The sequence below is a fragment of the Mesoplodon bidens genome (assembly GCF_964165515.1).
Source record: "Mesoplodon bidens genome assembly, chromosome: 5".
Lineage (NCBI taxonomy): Eukaryota > Metazoa > Chordata > Mammalia > Artiodactyla > Ziphiidae > Mesoplodon > Mesoplodon bidens.
In genome coordinates, this window is record NC_138161.1 from 61,451,336 (window position 1) to 61,469,309 (window position 17,974).

At 38.9% G+C, this 17,974-nt stretch overlaps 1 protein-coding gene across 13 annotated transcripts in view; it reads right to left on the reverse strand.

The window, feature by feature from the left end:
- The window catches only part of ZBTB20 (zinc finger and BTB domain containing 20), an 830,948-nt gene that overhangs the window by 302,000 nt on the left and 510,974 nt on the right, over positions 1–17,974 (reverse strand). For 2 of the 13 annotated variants that reach the window (XM_081234538.1, XM_081234524.1), the window contains exon 1: positions 16,344–16,493. The exons of 10 other annotated variants lie outside the window; for them this stretch is intronic. The gene's annotated coding sequence lies outside the window, so the exon portion shown is untranslated. Of the gene's footprint in view, positions 1–89; positions 181–16,343; positions 16,494–17,974 lie in introns of those variants that run through there. One more of the 13 variants, XM_081234525.1, reaches the window with a different exon arrangement.

Genomic DNA, 17,974 nt, shown 5'->3' on the forward strand with positions numbered 1-17,974 from the left:
GCTGAAGAGTATTACCATCCTTGCCTCCATGGACTTGAAAGTGTTAGCATGGAGAACAGGCACTAGATTATTCATTCATTCACTCATACCTTCTCTTACTCTTTCAACAAGTCAGTATCCATGATGTGGTTGTCAATGTGACAAACCCTTGTCAACAGTTCCCATGGAAGACACTTCTAGCTGTCAAAAGAAGAAAATAAATTTTCCAAAAAGTTTATTATCTTAGATTAAATTGTAACTCAATTTGGTTTCAGAAATAGGTAACAAGTCTGTAAATAATACTTAACGGACATGTCTAAACCTGAACACACACTCCCATCAAGCGCAGAAGTCATCATATATGGTCCCCAAACAAGGTTACAGAAGTTATTTAATATTCGTAACAATGTAGAGCTGGTATAGTTCACAAACAACATTTTGTGCAACCTCATCATTATTCTAATGTGAAAACTAAAGTGATGGAAGATATAAGGTCACATAGCTCTTAGCTTCAGCCAGAACTAGAACTCAAGCTCCAAATTCCTAATCTAAGGACTTTTATTTCATGATATGACCATTTATTAGGTAGGGATGAGGGGTGGGGAAGAGGGGAATACAAAGTCTTAAGGTCATTGATATGGAGGGACAAGGAGAGACAAGAGATGCTTAAAAATCATTGGTATAAAGAAAGGCTCTTCTTTTACTCTCTTGAAGTGCCTCTGAAATCTTGGGAAGAACATAGGAGAAGTGTACATATAAAATCATCAGTCCCCCTCTTTATATGTTCTAAAAAAACCTCTTAGAGCAGTATTCCCAGACTTCCCTGATCTTAACAATCAACTAGTTTCCTTGTTTCAGATACAAATGCCAAGGTCACTCCATGGAAGTTTATGATTCTCCAGGTCTGGTGGCAGGAGGGAGGACCCAGACAAGTGCATATTTCACGTGTAACCCTGATGATTCTTAGCATCAGGGATGTTTGGGAAACACTGTCCTAGAGAAACCTTTGCCACAGAATCTAGAAAATTCTTTGTTCCTAATGAATTGCCCCATTTCAGCATTTCTGTTGTGCCTTTTAAGTAGGTGCAGACTCTCATAGCAAGCCATGAACTTACATGTTCATTTAACACGACTTTGATACACATACTGAGTTTTAGGGCTTTTAGTGGTAGCAAAAGGTCAAATGGGGTTCTTACCTAGCTCACTTTCACAGAAGCAGCAATCTGTAACTCCTAATTACCAATCCCTAATTTATTTTTTAAAAGCCTTTGCTCAGGCAACATACTTTAATTAAATACAGGATTCCTTTTTTCCATTTTCATTTCACTGTCTGTTGATCTAGTTGATCAAATTACTAATTTCTACCCTACTGAAGATGATCTTCAGAAAAGTCAGTTTGCCTTTGTTGCATAGTACAGATATTAAGAAGAATAATAAAAGGAAAGCATATCAAATAAAAATAACTAGGAAAAGGAAGCTCTACCTTTGAACCCAGTCCATCTCCTATTCAATGAAATATCTGTCTTATACCTTTTTGACATATAGAAATAAGCCCTTTTCACATCATCTCACCTCTCTTTGACAAGACAGTCTCTTTCTTTCCAAATTCTGTCTGAGACAAAACTCTCTTGCTTTGCCACCTACCTCTTAGAAAGGCAAAATCAGGAAGCGCTGTCTCAGATGAGCTCACTTCTTGTATCTTTCAGTCAGACTTTTACTAAATGGATACTACACAAGCCAACCAAAAAACAAAAATACTCCTGTCACTTCTTTTGCAATAATGCCACAATCTTGAGGAAAATTGAATTTTGGGGGAAGAGAATGGTCCATGCCCTCTTATAAGCATGAGAGGAAGAACAATGATAAAAAAGAAGTCTGTTAATTGTGGTTGTACAGTAGTTATATTAAGAATTGCACAATTAATTTCCACTATCAAATTAAACTGGTAAACAGGCCTAGATTAAAAACACAAGTTTGCTCTGCTTGTTTTCTTCAGTTATATACAAAGTAATCATAAATTCACATTGTTATCACTAGTATGTTTTCACTTTGGGGGAGAAATATCTTTTTCCTCACAAGGAATATTCATATTGAGATGGTAAAGACCACGGCCAATGATGTATATAGTTGTAGGGGTGTGATAGCTGCTAAAGTAAGCACCTAGTTTAGTAGACTATTTCCATTAGAAGCCTGAAGCACAATAATTTTTTCCTACTGGGAGGGAGTGTGTCTCTTGAGTGGGACAGAGGCTGAGAGGCAGCCTGCAGCAGGAAATACACTTAACAGGCAGAATCTAGGAGGATCACACAGCATCCGAAAGGCATTAGAGATGGTGCCCAGAGATAGCAGAGATGTGTGTATTCTTGAGGCACGATTGAAGGATGATAGATGGTGGGTAACCATGGTTTTAAGAGTCCATCGTCACTGGCCACAACATTGGCAGTCAACATTTGCAAGGTCTATAATTATGTCAGTGACCAGAGCTAGCCTCCCAGGTTAGGCTGGAACAACAACTAACAAGCTCCCCTAGCCTCCTTCAGGATTCAAATGATAAAGTCACAGCAATCACAGTGGCGGTGGCAGCAGCAAGAGCACGGCTTTGACCTGCAGTTCTTGCCCATCAAAGAGCTGTGCCCTGTCTGCTCCCACTGACAGGCAGATAAATACAGAGATCTGTTGGCAAGTACATACTTATGTGTAGCTACAGCTCCTTCATCCAGACCTATGGAGGATGCATAACAGCTTCCAGTGGTGTAACATATGCACCCACTAATGGGATGAGACCCATTCCTCACAAATGGGTGAAAAGAAGCCACAATATGAAGGTCTTAACCCTGGTTTGTGGGCAGAAGCCTGTCATTCCATTGCAGGGTGACAGGTCTCCTATTCAGACAGTCCTTGTTTAATTTCCCAAACACCCTTCCTCTAAATGGTGCACCACTCTACACTCTGCAGACAGACAGGTTTGATCAGCAGAGCCATCAATTTTACATTCCCTATGCCAACTGCTGGGGAAAATTAGGCTTAGTAAATACCTGGGATTGCCTGGTTGGGGAGCCAAAAGAGTTCGTCACTTAGGAGGTATTTTCCACATCAGAACTCGAGATGGAAGCCTCATGGAGGGCTGTCCCTGTTCAAAATGTATGAAATCAAGAGAGTCCATAAATGTGTACTGGTGATCTACTGTGGGGCATATGTTATGCTGAAACCAGAACATAAAGAGAAAAGTAAGGCATGGTCCTGTCTAGAAGGAGCTCTGAGTAGGCAAGAAAAGGCAGTCACTCGAATAACCATAAGATAAAATGGGGCACTTGCCTTAGGAAGGAATCACAGCAATGTGCACACATGACTCTTGGCCAATAAAAAGTTGAATATAGATGTTATATGTTGGTCCAATTGTCACCCTTCAAGAAATGTCAGAACTGTCCAAAGAAAAGGCCAACTCAGGGCATGACTGATAATGATGGCACACAGCAAAAGACAAGCTAATGAGCACTGTTTCTCACAACCAAGTACAAGAATACCCTTGGGGTCTCTGAGACCGTCCAGGAGTAAGACAGAGCTTGGGATGTTCTTGAAATCTCTGCTAGCATATAGTCTCTACTGAGGTTTCCTTTTGGTATTGATCTGGTTTAAGTGAAGAAGGAAGGGAGAAAATGTAGAAGGGTTCTGTCGCTATTTCAGGAGTTAGATAGTGAGAGCTAAGAACTATATAGTTAAGAACACTCCTCCAGAATCTCTCCTGAGAGGATCAGCACTCTTTGATTTGCTAGATTTCCCACAGACTCTTGCCTATCAGGAACTCATAAGTGTGAACCCAAAGGAGTCTGTGTGTCCCCTGAGTTTATTCCCCAAGCAGTCAAACTTCGAGAGCATGTTACATCGTTCAGGAATATAATATAATAAAGCTTCACTGATTAGAGGCTTAAGTAAGCCTCAGGGTCCATTCTCCATACTGACCCTGCCTTATAAGTAGTGATGGACTTCACTAAAATCAAATCAAAAGGCAAAGAGGATCCCATATTTGGGAGATACTTTCCATTTAAAGTTATGGTGGGGCTAAAGTTACGGTTGGTAGGAAACAGATATAGAGAGTGCCGTTAATGTTTCTAGAAATGTCCCTTTTTTTAATCTCCACAGTCATGACTGTATTTGAGTTTTGGCTGGTCTGCATCTGAATGATTGCAATTACCTCAGCTGGCATCTCGGACTAGTCTCAACCCCCTCAAACCACCCTGCACACTATAGCCAGGTTAACTCTTAAAACACCACTTTCATTATTTTTGCTTGCCTCTCTAAAATGTGTCAATTATTCGGCAAACCCTTATTGAGTTCTAACTGTATGCCAGCTATTGTTCTCATCACCCACATAAAATAAATTTTGGACTCCACCTGCCTTTCCAAATTCATGTCCTAATCTTCACGAACATGGATCTTATTTCCAATTTCATTACTTCCTGTATGCATCAACTTCACTCCCATTGCTGTGCCTTTTTTCAGGTTAAATTTTTTCTTCGTTCTCACTACTTCTCTGTTATCTGGTATCACAGCACTGCATGCCATCTTCCCTTCTCTCCAGAAGACCCTTTTTCCTTTATCCTTCAATGCCTAGCTTTTACATCCTCAGCTAAAGTTCTCCCTCTGCTATCAAGCCTCCCATAAACCATTAGAAACCTCCCTGATGTGAATTCTTGCAGCACTCACTGACTTTCTTTACTGCTCATTTTGGTGCATAATAACAGGCTAGTGATTTCCACCTAATTAGTTTTAGGACCTAATACTAATCACTGCAACAAGAATATACAAACTAGAAGCTCCTTGTAAGCAGGTATTGTCTCTGATAATAGTAACAGTGATAATAGTAACCCTGTTAACTATTGTGAGAAATACTAATTAAGTTTAGTATCATACTTGTTTCTAAATTTAAATTGTACCTCTTCTTTAAAAATTTTTTTCTCTTTTTATGAGTCGCTTCCAAAAAAAAGGGACAATAAGAGGAACACAATAAATACGTCAAAATGTAATGGTGAATGGTGTTTACCAGCTGCAACGATGTTGGATTTTGCTGTTAGTTTCTCTCCCTTTTACATGTGATATTTACTATTAAATGTACTCTACACTAATGCCAACATTGCTCAATGAAATTTTACATTAATTAAGTTTGTTAGCATCAGCCTAGGGGTGGAGCAGGTATACAGCAACTAAGACCAGGTTCAGGATATCAGGTCTCTGATATTTATCAAGGGACTAAGATAAGGACCATTGTGGAGGCATAACAAATGGTACAACACGTGGTCTGCTAAGGTGGTTGAATGCTGTTTCTTACAGATAGGGCTTGATATCAGCTTTCATTTACTATTGATGTAAGCATATTTTTCTCAAAATATAATAAATATACAAAAGGGTGTGTGAAACACATGATATGAAGATCAAAATCAAGGTTAGAACCAAGGGTATCAGATTAAAATACAAATGGATAATAATCACTTATAAGATTAAAGTTCAGATTTCAAATGGGAAGAAGGTATAGGCAGAGGCATAAAGAACACAGTTCTAAGGATAGTGTCAATGGTTCCACAAAGGAAAAGATGAGGCAGATAGGAGGGTAGGCCTACTATAGTGACTGGATATCGTACTGAGAGTTTCAAATCAGGCAAGAGGAGAAAAATAACTAGCAGAATCTGGATTGGAAGACAGAATAATAACTAGGGTTAGTGAATGCACTGGCCTAGATAAACAATGAGGTTAACATTTAGAACAACAGGTAGCCAGCACTAGGACCCAAGTGAAGATGGTGAAAATAGAACATTCATTCATTCATTCATTTACTGCACATTTATTTATTGAGCTGAAATTATAATGGTGAACCCATCAGTAGATTTGGACTAGATCATGCTTAACAGAATTTATGATTTAGGAAGGTCTTAAGTGATGAGATGAAAACAACTAGAGTGAGTAATAGGAGTGAGGACCAGCCACTGCGTAATTCTTCATCAAGTACTTGAAACCAGTGTGAAGGCTGAATTTAGTATCAAACCCACCTCATCCAAAGCATGGAGTCCTTATATGTTCTCTGCTTAGGAAGACATTGAAATTAACATATAGGTGAAACTTAAGCCCACAGCTGAGGTAAGCAAGCACTGTTAGGTGGATGAGGTGTGTGCATGTGTGTTTGCGTGTGTGTATGTGTGTGCATGCACACACATGTGTAGGGATTTTCCTAACAGGTATTAACCAAGACTCTATAGTATAGGAATAAGCGATGAAGAGGAGGATGATAATGGTGATTATAATAGCAGCTAATGTTTATTGAGTGCTTACTGTATATCAAGTATTGGTTTAATTATTTTACATTTATTAGATCATTTACTCCACATAGTATTTTATGATGAAGGTATCATTATCATACCCATTTTATATATTAAGAAACTAAGGCACAAGAATTTAATAGCTTTCCTAGGGTCATATAGCTAGCAAGTGGCACAGCCCAGAGAGCCTGCCCTCTTAATCACTCTGCTATGCTGCCTAAGTCCAGGAGAACAGTAGGAGAGTTGTACTTCTTCATGACGGAGCTTATCTATGTCTACATAATCTCTCTCTTTTTTATTTTTTTACATTCCCATGGATATAAATGATTTGAGGATACTCTTACTAGGGCAGTATCGCTTCTCAGAAATGCGACAATGGCATATTATGTTGCTCAGGAATATAATGAAAATATCATGGTAACAGATGAGAGAGATTCAGCTCTTATAGACTTTAATTTTTAATTATACTATTTAAGCAATAAAGAAATATTGTGATGAAGCAGTAGAACAATAGTCAGGCTAATATGGAAAGTAAAAACTTCAGTCTCAGCCACTAATTATGGGTCCAGCTATCTACCTCTCCATCCTCCATTCCTCTACAGGGTGATATAAGGGTTAGTAAGATCACTGAAAACACATGTACCTTATGAGGAGTCATAAGTTCTATTACTATTGTGGTTTTCTGAACCATGATAATCCTGCTGGGATTTTGAATTTAAGACAGTATGTAGATAGATGATTTTGAAGCCCAGGAAAGAGAGTGACCAAATAAAATGTCAGCCATAATGACTGAATAAGTTTAAACTCCAGTGTCTAATTTTGTAGTGGCCTCTCTGGACAAAGTTGATAGTTGATGTAGGGGCACAAACATTTTCATTAAAAACCAAAGAGAAACATACATAGCTTTGAATCTTTCTTTGTTGGTCTCCTGGAGTCAATTCCAAAGCATCATCTAATAAACACAATTTGACAATTTGCAATTTTATTTAAATTTATTTTCTTCAGAAAATAAACATTCAAGTCAATTATTATGGCTTCCAATTTTCAGCTTGACTATATCTCAGGACAGAATGGACCCTTTAGACATCTAGGGAATCACTTTTGTGGGGCATTGTATAATCTGTACCTTACTGGATACTATTCCAAGACTATCCAGTACTAGTATTTTCACAAGAGATCATGGGTCAAGGCAAAGAGAGGAAAGAATGGGGCAAACACGTACAAGCTATAAACTCTGATGTACAGGTAAGTTTAAAGGTCCCAACTTTTCTAGCCTCAACATGCTGGAAGACTCTGACCTTAAACAGAAATAGAGAATGTCTTCAACCAGGAAAACAAGAATACCTATATTCTGAACTTGTTGGGGAGTTTCTGCCCCCTTTTAACATTTGACCTTCAATGAATAATATAACTGCTTTTAGCCCTTAGCCTATACCAGCTACAAAGGTGACAGACACCTGTCATATTTTAGGATGGCTTATCACCTCAGCCCCTGGAGTGATTTGAGTATTTATAGACACACAGATAGAAACATAAAACACATATATATATAGGCAGGAGTCCCTCGGAGGTGGCGATTAGGACTAGGCAGTAATTTTAGCTTGAAGTTCCTATGACTTAAATAGCCACTTGAGCTCTGCTCTTGCAGTTTACGATGTCAATAGAACCCCTAAATGAAATTACAGCCTTCTGATACACAGCAGGATATCCTTTCTTTGCCATGCAATGTACACGGCCAGGAGAAATTGCTCTGTATATGGAGTTTCACTAAAGCAGAATTTATCATAAGGCTGCTCTGCTAAAATATCATTATGCTGTTATTCACTGGATAACACATCTAATGACTCAGGGTGCACTTGATAGCCATGTTTCAGTGAACACAGACGCATGCCCTGATGTGAACTGGGCACTCCAGTGCTTCAAAGCACTATCGATTTCAATTCTACCATAATTTACACCTGGCTTGTTTTGCCAATAGCTTGAACCCATGCTAACACCAGAACATACACATACAAGTATTAGAGAAATCAGAAATGAACTGTATGGTGACATGCATGCAGCAAACTTTCCAGGATTCTGCCTTTATAATCTCCCATAATGCTAATTAAATATTCTGTACTACTTTCTCTGTTATGCTTGGACATTTCCTCTGTAAGCACTGTCCATGGTTGGTGGTGATAGAAACCTCTTATATTTTTACAAACTGTGAGTGCTTTCAGGGCAGGATCTGGGTACTAGTCATCTTGGTTCCTCCACAATCTAGCACAATGGCTGGCACATAATAATTGCTCAGAATAATCTTCTCTAAGACTCCTCTTTCTCTCTCTGTGCCATAAATGTGCTTTACTCCAAGGATCTGCTCCCTTTTGCTTTCTGTCAATAAATTTTCCTTGAGAAAAGTCCACTCTGTCATTTTAACTATTATCCTGAAGCTGACGATTCAGATGACTGCCAAACTTATCTCTATCCCTGACCTATCTCCAGCTTTCCTGACTAAATCCAACAGCCTACCAGGCATCAGTCTGGATAATTCCCCAACATCTCAAAATTAACACATTCAAAAGCAAATTTATCATCTTCCCCCAGCCTACAAAACCCATTCCTCCTCTTCATAGCTTTTCTTGCTTAGTTGTATAAGGCAGAAACCTGGGAGCAATCCAAAACTCCTCCTTCTCCTGATGCCCAGCCCAAAGGTTATTAAATTGTGTCCATTCTGCCTCTTATCTCTTGAACGTGTCTCTTCCGCCCTATTCCCATAGTTATTGTCCTAGTTCAGAGCTTCATTGTGTTCTGTCTGAACAATTTTAGTTGCCTCCTAACTCATTTTTCTGTCTCTATTCTCCCATTCCTCCAATCTATCCTCCACCCTGCTGCCAGAGTGATCTTCTGTAACACAATTTGATCATTAACCTTCTCTACTTAAAACCTTTCAATGGCTCCCCAAATGCCCCAAGATGAAATTAAAACATCTTTGCATAGCAGTCAAGGCCCAACATGATTGTTCCCTGCCTACATCTATAGCATCATTTCTCCACACTCCTCTATTGAACATTAGTGATACTGTTCCCCAACTCTGCTATGCTATTTCCTTTTTAAGTGTCTTTGCCCCTTCTGGTCCTCTTACTGAATGTTCTTCCTCCCTCTGACCATCTGGGAAAATCCTTCAAGGCCCAGAAGGGACTTATTAGCTCTTTTCTGAAGCTTTCCCTGATCCTCTACCGCAAGGTACATTCGGGTAAACATTCACTGTTTGGTGCCTCCTAGGTTCCTTGAGCATCCTCCAGTTACGATACTTAGCATAGGCCATTATCCCTGCTTGCTTCCCTATCTGTCTCTCCACCAATGAGCAACTTGAGGTCATGTCTTCTGTATTGTCAGTGACAAAGCCAAAACCTTCACAACAGCATATAAAGGCCCACGTGCTCAGGCCCCCACTGCCTTCCCTGCCACATCTACCATCCCCCTGCTTGCTCACTCTGATCCTGCACACAGACTTCCTTGTTACCCCTCAGACTTGCCTGATATAACTCCATTTCTGTCCAGGGCCTTTGCACTTGGTAGTTCCAGGCCAGAAATGCCTTTGCCTAGATATCCACAAAACTTGCTTCTTTACCTTTCTCAAATGTTGTCCCCTTAGTGAGGCATTCCGTTTCTACCCAGTTTGAAATTGCAACCTTACTCCTGACACGCACACACATACACACACACACACTCTCTCTCTCTCTCTGTCTCTCTCTCTTTCTTATTTCGCTTTTCTCCACAGCACTTATCACTACCTAACATACTCTATATTTTACATATGTACCTGTTATCATTCTCCCCTGCCTAAAAAGTAAGTATTTTGAGAAGAGAGACGCCTGTTTGTTTTGTTTACTGTAGTATTCTCAGCCCTTAGAAAAGTGCTAGGTGCATAGTATGTGCTTCTTAATAAATATTTGTTAATAAATGAATCAAGCTTTAGCTTCTAGAATAATATCTGACACAGAATATGGTTCAAAAATGTTTCCTGCATTAATAAATAAATGAGTGAATGAATGAATGTTAAATCCATGTTTAATGAATGTAATGAAGAGACAGTCTTTGTAATCTGATCCTCATAACAATGCTGGTAAATAAGTCAAATGGGTACTATTATCCTCATTAGACAAATGAAGTAGATGAATAAGGACAGGAGCCTAAGTTAAGGCAATATGGGTAGTTTAAGGTTTGCTACTCTTTTAACTCACTGTTAAAAGGAAGAGACATTTTTCTGCATTCTGTGTATGATGTACGTCTAACATTTATTACACTATTTTGGTTCCTTTTGACTAGGAAGGCAATTAACAGGAGATGCAAGGTGCTAACACGTTTTATTACAATTTGTGTCTTTCCTTATTAGGTGCTTTTCATAAAAACAGATCCTTTTCTTTCATTTTCAAAAGTGGATTAGGCACTCATACAATTTTGCCCCTCAGAGTGGTTTGTACATGACTACCCAAGAGGACATCATGCTACAAATCCTGCCAGAATGAACTGGAAGGCGAGTGTGGCATTTGTAGCTTGAGAATGAACAGGCTGTTTGGTGCCAAGTTTGTGCTAATGGAGATGTCCTCTACGTGTTAACACCCAAAGGAGAACATATTCAACAACAAAACATTTCAGTTTTTGGCATGTCTATGGAGAGTTAACTTTCCATTGTTCAAGGGTTAATTATCCGTTATGTGAATCGCTCCTTTTTCTCCCTCTGGCTGCTTACATCTAGGAATTTAGTTTCCTGGAGGATAAATAAGAAAAATAAAAAGAGATGGAAATCAAACTAGTACATATCATTTATATATATTAGAAGCTCTGGAAAAGAATTCAGTGTAGGAGACAGAATTAGATGTAGTTTGGGGATTGCCAAGTTGATTGACCATTGATTGACAATTGATAACAGATATAATTAAATTTCACAAAATATTGTAGCTTCTTTTAATTATTGTTTATTAGGGTCAGCTTGTAGTAATATGAAGTTAGTCTCTGGATGCTATTCGTGTCAGCAGGGTACCATTTAGGGTGTTGGAATGGGCCCCTCTCCTCCGATGTGTCCAGAGCACCAAATGTGCCTTAGTGTGCTCCAGCTTACTGACTGAGGAAGCACCAAGAGATCCCACCAATTTCTTTATTTATTCATGAGAAACAATTGCCCTTGGCTATTTTCAGCTATTATTTGCCTAAAACAGGGCGTGTAATTAGTGCCTGTTAAGATCATGGAAATGATTTGGCTGCCTGTCCTCTTGCCCCTCTCTTTATTGTGCTGTCTGTCTGCCCTACCCCTCTCCTGTCTAGTTCACGGGCATTCATAGCTAGTCTTCGTGCCTTTCCACATCTGACATCAGCCTGAGCTCCTTAGATGCTGAGTTTGAGGAAAGGAGGAACCACTGACTGACTGTAAGCAAGTATTGACAAGCTGGAGGAACCTTTGGTCAATATGATACGTTAGAGGCCAGTCTGGTACTTTCAGACTGCAGGAGCAGACCAACCTGGGTGTTTGGCCCCCTCACGAGTCCTGGAAAATGAAGGGAACTACTGCAAGCTCAAGACTCCATGTCCCATCAGAAATCACCTGGGCATTGTGGAGATTAGGAAAGCTACCTTGGCAAATGACTGGAGTTGCTGTCAGCTAGCTGGAAGATCTAATATGGGAGTTTAAGGGATTCAGATATAGAAGGATCTGTTGATTTGTTTTCTGGATGTATTTCTTCCTTACGATAAGCAATACGTACTCAATGTCAATGCACTGCCATATAGATATCATCCGTCCATTCATCCATTCGTTCATTCATCACATATTCATTGATCCTCCATTCAGATTAAGGCAATTTGACATTGGTTGGAAGGGAGATAAATAAACATAAAATGTAGTACCTTTCCTCTCACCACGTGTAGTTTCATACATATAAAAAAACTTCAGTTCAAAGCAGTACATGATAAGTGTCAAACAAAAGCTACCGATTTTTAAAATGCAATTAATGTCAGAAGGGGAAGTTCACTTTTAATCTGGGTTATTATGGAAAGCTTCAAAGAAAAGTGTGACTTCACAAGAATATGTCTTGGCTGGTTATCTTGAAAAGGTATTTGGGAAATTATAGTTGCTGATGTTGATATGTAAATACAGCATCAAAGTATTTAATGTACAAGTAAGTAGCCGAGAAACTAGAATAAACTGGGTCATTTGTCTATAAATTCATTCTTACAAAATAAAGTGAATCATTAAATATATTCTCAATTTTCAGATAATTAAAAGCAATTTAATTTCTTTCTACTTAATTTTAAAGTACTTTATACATATAGCAATTAATATTTTGAAGTTGTACATAAATAGAATTTAGGCTCATAATCTAACATGTATGTTCAATGAAGGATAATTACCAATCTTATCAGCTAACCAAATCTTATCTTTTGCAGATATTGTTCATAAATATTTGTGCAAAATTTCTGTGTTGTCAGTGTGATAAAATGTCAAATACATTTCACTTATGGTTGATTTGCAAAACATTTGATTGAATTCAAAGGCAAGTAAGCCTAGCTAGGATTTGGTTATATTTTTAATAGTTGAATATAGGTATGTGATTATGCATAAGATAACATACATATACAATCACACGATATAATGAATCAAAGCCTTCGTCCTAATGTTTAAAGATATGTATCTTTTGAAAGGAATCACATAAATATCAAAAAGCATTTGTATATAAATAAGAAAGAATAATTTCTTACTGGGGCAATAATAATTCTGTTATTTAGCAATGTCATTTGTGTCTCTTTGTGACTGCCTAATTAAATAAATATAACATAGGAAGTGCTTACAGCAAAAATGCACATGCAAGATAATATACATTTTATAACGTGCATCCTCTGAAATGAAATAAAAATTTTGGGGATTAGCACTGGAAAACTGAATTATTGATAGTACACTATGAAGGTTTATAACATAGGTTTTGAAAAGATCAGGTAACCATTTACAACCATTTAAATGCAAAGAAATACATCATTATCTTGCCTTTTTGTCAAAGGTGTACTGATCAAATTCTGACTTAAATACTCCAACTTAGCCATAGAATTCTTTCTTCCACAGCCATGTGGAACTCCAGATCTTGGCAACAATGAGGAAGATTTCTCCGTCAGGTTATATTTTTTAAATGTCATCTCTTGGGATATACTCTTAGATATTTGTGTTTACCTGTTTTCTGCTTAAAGATGCTCATAAAATTTCATGTACAGGCTACAGGATTTCAATAATAAAATATTTTCTAAGTATTAGATATACAGCTTGCCCTCAGTGCAGTTCTAATAGACATCATCCCTACCAGAGATTAATAGACAATTCTCCCAGCGGTCTGTGCAGCCTAAGTATTAACTGAGGAAGGCACAACCTAACGTAGGTCTTGGTGGTAATGGGGTAAAACTAGTCACATTTTTTATATCAAACTTAAAAAAAATTTAGCTATTTTCCCTTTCAACTTCTTTCTTTAGAAAAAAAGAATTAATGGAAAATCCCCAAGAAACATTATACATACAAGTAGTATGGTCATAACTAACATGGCCTAACTGAAATAGGCAAGTTTTCCATTATATACCATTAAACTTTCAGCACACTGGTCCTAATAAAACTCTGGGACTGCTTCCTATCGCAATGACAGCTCAGGAATTTGATGTGCCTCACAAACTACAGGAATTGTGAAAGGAAGCTGACTCTTTGTTCTAGAGGTCACTGACAGACCCTGATGAGGCTGTAGCAGGGGTCAGTGTCTGTAGGGACCACAGGAATAAACGAGCATGTGTGAGTTCAATGGTTAAGAATCTGAATCGCCCAGAGTAGCAAACAAAATTCCAAAGCCAAGTATCACTGTAATATGCTGGATGACTGTACCAGCTTGGACAAGAGTACACACAACAGGCACACACAATACACATCTGGTTAAATGTAAAATCAACTATTGCTAAAGCATTTTCAAGTTTTAGGAGGAATCTACTGGCAATGTGTTAATAGCAAGGAAAACTAAAACAATAAAATAGCATCTCTTTCCAAATATTTAAGAACATCGAGTAAGTGCCCCTTAGGCTGGGTTGTGGTTCTTGGAAGTTTTAGCCTATGAGAACCATATTGGGGACATCAAAGACTCCTCCCTCTCTCCAAAGAGCAATTCACTTCAGATGCTGCCACACAGTCAAATGCTTTTATGGCCACCATGTTTTTTTGTTTTCTGTTTTTTCCACTCTTAATATTTTGGAACATGCTGGATTCTTGAAATTGGAAAGAAGACAAGAAAACACAGTAAGATCAAATACCTCTGAAAGAGCAACTAAGTAGGGACCTGATGGTAAAAGACAAATACACATTCCAACTGAAACTCCACTTCCAGGGAGAGTGTGAATTATTAACAAGGACACGGAAGGCATGTATTGGAACCAAAAGCTGGTCTGTTGACTCCTCTGCTAGTCTCATATCAGACAGCATGCAACCACCCCCATTTCATTCCTTTGACAACTTCCCAGAGCACACTCAATCAGAATCTCTTATATTGAGGACAATACTATATTTGGGTTTAATACTGTGAGGACAGTCATCTAGTTTTCCTATGTCACAATGATAAATTTCCCTGGAACCAAATAAGGATTCTCCTTGCATTCTTCTGTTTGATATCATGAATGCAGAAGAATAAAGAAGAGGGTATGACAAATAATATTTTCTAAAGGTCGGGTGGAGGGAGTTTCTCTAACATTTAAAAACAGCCAGTTCTTAGCAAAGTGCTCTTTAGAAGAACAGTATTAACAATATTCTTCTGCTATGCATCCACTTCTCTTTCTTGCTTAGCTGGGTAGGTTATGTATTCTGAGCATAATGTAAATGTGCAGAAGAGAGATGCATGAAAAGTTGGTAGAGAGAAACCCCAAACAAACCATGAATCCCACTTTCACTTCCCCCTCCTACCACCCTGACTACTACCTCCCAGCTGCACTCACTCACCTATCTCCCTCCTCCCACAAGCATGTTTGCCAGGCCTGCCAAGGCTGACATCCATCGGTGGCAGCGTGAAACCTAAGCCTGCAGGCTCCTCCTGAGCACAGACTCAAGGCTCAGCCATTGTCCATAGAGTGCTCTCAGCTGTGCACAGTAAAATCTTCATCAGGCCGTTGGATTGTTTGGTAGCTTTTTAAAAAAACTGCATTCTTTTTTTCCTTTTTAAAAACACTCGTTATTTCCTGACTGCCTCAGAGACACCAAGAATAGAATCCTTGACACATCAAATTCTGGAACCTCACCACTCACCAGGACTATGGTTCCTGATCCAAGGAGTATCGACTGAGAATCAGCACAGTCTCTTGAGAGTGTCCAGGCCTGGCTGCTAAGCTCCCTGCTCTGATTAGTTTGTCAAGTTCACAGTGTTCCAGAGTGCTGAAGCACAGAAATTAGGGAGGGGAGGTGGAAGGAAAATCACTGGAGCCTCTTACGATCTAACTTCTACTAACTGAGAGGAAATGTCTTATAAATAAACAACAGCAAGAGAAACAAAAAAAAAAAAAAAAAAAAAAAAGCCCATCCCGTCCTGCCAGAGGAATGTTCATTATTGTCTCCCGACGGAAAACTTTACACCACACCAGAATGCAGCCATGTCTCCTGAAACTACCTCCCTCAAAACAGAAAGAAAAAGAGAATCAGAAAGAAAAGGAGAACAAAAAAAAGATTTTTTTTTCATTTCCTTGAATTCTGTTGGGAAGTTCATGTCAGTTCCCAGTAGACAAACTAAGCAGTTTCAACAGTGTCACCGTTCTAGGATTTCTTGTGGAGGCTGCTTATTAGCAAAATTTCATTTCTGCCCAGATCATTGCTGTGCCATCCAGACATTTTCAGAAGGGAAGTTCAGGGAAGGGGTGGGGGGAGGGTGCGATTGTGGAGGAGAGGAAGGAGAGGACAAAGGAACATTCCTGATGAACCAGAATGCCCTAGACACGGCCATGAAAAAGCCAGCTCCACCCGCCACCCCACTACTGCTTGTTGAGGACTTGGTGATGCAGTGTGTTTAATCTACTTACTCTTTCTGCTCGGGAGGCTGAGGTTCCTACATTTCCAGCTCATGCTGGACTGTACCGTAAGCAACAAGTGAAATGAGTTCAGTGATCTCATTCTAGTCCTTCGACTCCTGTCCACATCGCTAAGCGACTGCACAGCTTGGCACAGGCCAGGATGAGTCAGCAGTCTCTGGTCATGAGAGGCCAGGCCTGGAATAGCAGGGGGGGTTTAGGTCAGAAGCAAAATGAAGCAGAAAGGCAGTCTAGATGGCAGGGCTCAGCTCCGCAATTCACGGAGATACTGCAGGTCAAAATGAAAGAGCCTCATCAGCTCTGGGGTGAAGATTGTAGGAGCGTACAGAAAGGAGCAGCAAGGGAAAAACTTAGAACAGCTGCCTACCAAACATAGCAAGAACAAATTAGAGTACCACAGACAGAAAAAGAGGGCACAGGTAGAGAGCCCTGGAGGAGAAAAGATGCTCATTAAGATCTCTGGGATACCTTTTTTTCCATGTGCTCCTGAACTTGATTTAAGAAACAGTGGTTACCTATACATTATCCTAGTATTTAGGTATTGCTTTCCCAGTTTGGTAAGTAGCAAAACAAACAAAAGAAAAGCACTGCAGTAAAATAACAAGAGGAGGCCTCACGTTCCATAAAATAATGTAATTATAAGTAAAAGCCTAATATCTCAAAGATGTGCATTTGGGTCAATAGTGTCCTTGTATAGCCTGTAAAATGTGGTCACAAAATGGTTAAAGAGAAGCACTCCTTAAATTAGGCTTGGATGGCAGTAGAGAAGAACTAAGAGAAAAGAAAGACATAAGTTCAATGATGGAACACAAGGGAAATACGAAATTGTGTCTATATTTCTACCCAGTGGGGTCAGCATAGACCTCCAACAGCAAGTGACACTTCTAGTCAACAGGACTTTCAAACACCTCTTCCTGTGCAGTAGTATTGTCATAAGCAAGAAGAGAGGGAAAAGAAAAACAGCCAGAGGAAAAAATCAGGTTCAACCTGAAAAATAAATCAGTAATAAACATTTTGTTTTGGAGGAGGCAAATCACCTGAATGAGCCAATGGATAAAGAAAAGACTTAGTGTATGAAACAAACTTAGAGGAACCATTTCTAGATAAGGAAACTGAGGTGGGGACAGAATTATCAGCAAACAGTGGTGATGGCCCCAAAAGAAGGAAGAAAGCAACTTCAAAAGTCAGATGGAATGCAGCAAGAATGGCAGGGAAAAGAGAATACCATCAACAGAGCTGGGAAATGCTAGTAAAATATTTCTTTACAGTGCTTTGAACAGGACTAATAAGGACCCACCATATATTTCTAATTGTTATCCCTTAAGGACATACAGATGTGTAGGATGTGTAAGAAATGTAAATTTTATTTAGTTTTCATTCCAGAGATCATTAACTCATCTCAACATGTCTTTGATAAATGCTTAACCTTGAGCAAATGAACTTTCTAGCCTCAGTTTTCTTTTCTTTGAAATGGAATATTATCACCTTGAATTATTATAAGGACAGAATCAGTGTTTGTCAGTCCTTATCACAGTAGTATCTATCACAGGTTGAACACTCAGTAAAGTGTTATTGTTTATATTTGATTATCATATCATCTTCATAAGTGCCAGTGAAATAAT